The sequence below is a fragment of the Choloepus didactylus genome, chromosome 6 (assembly GCF_015220235.1).
Source record: "Choloepus didactylus isolate mChoDid1 chromosome 6, mChoDid1.pri, whole genome shotgun sequence".
NCBI lineage: Eukaryota > Metazoa > Chordata > Mammalia > Pilosa > Megalonychidae > Choloepus > Choloepus didactylus.
Genome location: NC_051312.1, coordinates 125,611,640 through 125,615,910, shown reverse-complemented (window position 1 = coordinate 125,615,910; position 4,271 = coordinate 125,611,640). Strand labels below are relative to the sequence as shown.

At 45.5% G+C, this 4,271-nt stretch overlaps 1 pseudogene; it reads left to right on the top strand.

Moving 5' to 3' along the window:
* Positions 1–1,187: 1,187 nt before the first annotated feature.
* On the top strand, positions 1,188–3,763 carry LOC119537294 (annotated as a pseudogene).
* Positions 3,764–4,271: the final 508 nt, after the last annotated feature.

The following is a 4,271-nucleotide window of genomic DNA, read 5'->3' as shown; positions in this document are numbered from 1 at the left end:
GGGGGAGGGCCGTGCCATGTCACAAGTGAGCGCTGGCCTCCAGGGAAGCCCTGGGCTGCCGGGCTGTGTAGGGACGTTCCCAGCCCGCTTCAAAGATGGTTGAATGGGACGCATTAACTTCCCCCTTTCCGCACAGCTCCGCTCTCCCAGCTCTGGGATGATCAGCCATGGGTGTATTCAAGGCCACTGTCCATGGCCGATATTGTGTCGTGTGAGTGGTGCTGCGGGAAAGACTCCCTGTCAGGCTGGGTTTCTTGGCTCAGCTCTGTGCTGTGTGTTCAGCCCCAGGCAGGAGTAGCCCCGCCCGCCGGGGAGACGGCTGCAAGTCATGCGTCTCCCATTTGCTTCCCTGGACCCGAGACAATCAGCAGTGGGTGTGGAAAGGGGTATCCTCCACCCCAGACACTGAGGCGTTAGTTCAGACCACTCCCATCTTATCTGCAGCTGTTCCCGGGCTTCTTTTTTTTAAAAAAAAAAAAAACGCCAACCCACCGTTTCCCCACACTGCAGCGTGGCCAAGGGACTCAGCCTACTCACTCACTCGTTTCAGAATGCAGACTCCTGGTTTCACCAAACGCACATTCCCTGTGGCTTTAGCAGAACTTGTCCGGCTGGTGCTACTCTGGAAGTGGTGTTCTGGGTCACTTTCTGGTTTTTTATCTAGTGTTTTCCATGGAGGTGTTTTTTTCTCTGTCTCACCTAGTTGCCATCTTCGGTTCCTCCCTGGTTTGGGATATTTTAAGGGAAAAATTTGAAAGGAGAGATCTAATGGGAATTTCAAACAAAGGGTCTTAAGCTGCGCTGTCTAATAAAGTAGTCACTAGCCACGTGGCTATTAAAATTTAAACTGAAATATAATTTAAAATTTAATTTATCACAATAACCACATTTCAAGTGTTCAAAAGCCACATGTGGTTAGTGACCACCATATCACATAGAGAAGAAAACATTTCTATCATTGCAGAAATTTCTATTGGACAGCACTGGTCTAATTCTCAGGAGAGAATGAAAGACCACCAATTCAGATTTGGGAGTTGTGTGGGCATTTTGAAGATATTTGAATTCATTAATGAGGACAAGGGGTCCTATGAAGAATTTCTGAAATAAGAATGAAAAGAAGGCCTTGAACACAAATCTGATAAACCTCAGCATTAAGGAATAGACAGAGAAACAGGAATCCATAGACAATGACTCAGAAGCAAGCGATCAGAGAGGGAGAAGAAACAGAAAATATTTGCTCTCCAGGATGTCATGTAAGACAGTGTCATGAAGAGAATCAGTTGGCTCGAGAGGTCAGGTAGGAGAGGACTAAGAAGAGTTCATTGGATTTGGCAGTTGGAAGGTCATTATTGACCTTTTCAAAGTATTTTCAATATCAGTGTGATGAAGGAGAGAAAAAAGATGAGGAAATGACACACAAAGTGTAGTGTTCTCTTGCAAAATGTTTTACAGTAAAAAGGAGGGGAAGAGTGCAATAATTTGAGAGAAAAGCAGGGTCAAGTGATAAATTTTTCTTAGGAGGGGGAGGCTGAAATAGATCTGTAGACTGAAGGAAAGAAGCATTTGAAGAGAACAAGTTGAACATATCTGAGTGATAGGATAAATGATGGATGAATGCCAGAGGAGGTGACAAGAATTGGAATCAAAAGCACAGTTTGAGAAGTTAACCTTGGAAGTGAAAAGTAACAATTCTCTTTGAGGTTAGAGACATGAAAGTTTGAAGGTGGAGGGGAATAAAGTTCATGATTAAAATGGCTTGCATTTTTGGTGCATTTGTTGAATATTCTTGACTGATGACTGAAATTAATGCAGGGCTGAAAATGCCTTTGGTTGTCCATTTAAGCAAGGTCTGACAATCCAGCAGGGAGCCATCAGCTCTCTAACAATGGGCATAAATTTTGAAGATATCTCATTAACACCTGAAAGCCATTTATCTCTCTGCCCACCAGCAAAGACATGGCCTCATTAAAATTCCACAGCTTCTGCTAGAAAGGAATCAAGGAGCAAAGACCAGGGCAAAAGCTGTATCTCCACATCAAAGAAGAAAAAAATACAAATAAACCAAACACTCAATTAGAGATGCTATGCAGTGTATAGATTGTGGCTATTGAGAGATCCTCCAGATGCAACAGCTGCTTGAATATAGCGATGAGTGTAACTAGCCCTTCTTAATGTGTAGAGAGGTTAAAAAAAGAAACAGAATCATGCAACTGTCTATGAGAAATTAGTGAGGCAGGAAGCTCTAACCTTCTCAGCCAATAATGTAAATCCATTCTGAAAATCCAAGTCATTATCTTTACTGTGTAAACTTTGGTTCCCACCCCTTTCACTAAAGATACTATGATCCCAAGGGTCAACAGTGACCTGTCAATGGTCAAATTCAGTAGCTTTTTCTTCTTATTTTTTCTTGAATATATATGTTTTGCAACTTTGGACACCATAAAATGCCTGCTAATTTTTGGAATCTGGCCCTTGGTTTCTATGAGGCTATCTACCCTGTATTCTGACAGTTCTTTTTTTCCTCTTTTCTTGTAAAAAGGCCTCAAGGCTCAAACATCCCTCTGTGTCTTTTTTGCCAACTCACATCTAAGCCAAGTAGGGAGCTGGGAGCAGGCTGTCCTGTACCCCTCCTGCTGGCCACTGACACCGCAGACCTCCCTGCAACTGCCACAGACTATAGGTGACAAAGGGATATGAGTGTTCAAGAAAGCAAGCCCAGATGGAGAGTCTATGTGACACTGACCAGTGCCTTCTGCTGTAGTCACTGGGCCTGACCTTTGGCAAGGAACCATTTGTGGCTAATGTGCAGTCCTTCCTGCCAGTCACTGAGGACAGGAAGCCCCTGACATGATTGCAGGAACACCTCAACAAGAAGGTAGGCAAGCATGCCTACCCTTTCACCTTTGACACCCCCTACAGATCTCTCAGGCTCTGTGACACTGCAGCCAGGGCCTGAAGAAATGGGAAAGGCCTTTTGCACAGAGGATCTGGAGAAGATCCACAAGCAGAATTCTGTGTGCCTGGTCATCTGGAAGGTTCAGAATGCCCCAAGAGCCTGGTCCCCAGTCCATAGCTAAAACCACCGGGGAGCTCCTCAGGTCAGACAAGCCCTTGCACCTAGATGCCTCCCTGGATAAGGAGATTTATTACCACAGGGAACCCATCAGTGTCAATGTTCATGTCACAAACAACACAAATAAGACAGTAAAGATCAAGATCTCAGTGTGCCAGAATGCAGACCTTTGTCTTTTCAGCATGGCCCAGTAAAAGTGCCTTGTGGCCATGGAAGAGGCTGATGGCACAGTGGCACCCAGCTGAATGTTCTGCAAAGTCTACATGCTTACCTCCTTCCTGGCCAACAACTGAAAGAAGAGGGGATGTGAAGCTCAAGCATGAAGATGTGAACTTGGCCTCTAGCACCCTGCTGAGGGAAGGAGCCAACCGGAAGATCTCAGGGATCATTGTTTCCAACAAAGTGAAAGTGAAGCTAGAGTTGTGTTGGCACGGCCTGCTGGGAGATCTTGTATGCAGTGATGTGGCCACTGAAGTGCCCTTCACTCTGATGTACCCTAAGTCCTAGTAGGAACCCCCACATTGGGAAGTTCCAGAGAATGAGGCTCCAGTAAATACTGATCTCACAGAACTTGACACAAAGGATGACGACATTGTATTTGAGGGCTTTGCCCACCAGAGACTGAAAGGTATGAAAAACAAGGAGAAAGAAGAGGATGGTATCAGCTTGCTACAGCTCCATGACAGATAACTAGGGTCAGTCTCTTGTGTGTGTGTGCGCGCACAGAGGGAAAGAAGGAGGGAGTTTCCAGAAAGCAACAACTGGTGGCAGAGTGAGCTGAAGCTCCTTAAGAAGCTTCCTGAAAGGGAACTCAGAGATGGGGGCAGAGTCCTGAAGATGAGAGTCTTACCAATGTCCCTTCCTTAGTGGATTTAATAATGGTCACTCAGGAAACAAAGGCTAGAGGTCCAGAATGGGCTGGCACCACGAGCATCCTGATTCCATCTGCAGTCTGGGAGAGAACTGCAAGATCACCATGTCTACAGTGAAAGTGGGCCCTTCCCCAGCCCTCAACCAAAGGGAATGTGGATGCTGGGTAGTAAGAAAGCTACCAGTAACCAAAGTATCTTGTTTTCTTGGAGAGTTGGGGACCCCTAGCAGTTCCCAGTGTCATGGGTACCCAGTATTCATGGGGTGGTGTCGATGAGATTGAGACTTGGAGCAATTTGCAGAAAGTTTTAAAAGGTATCTATCTGTC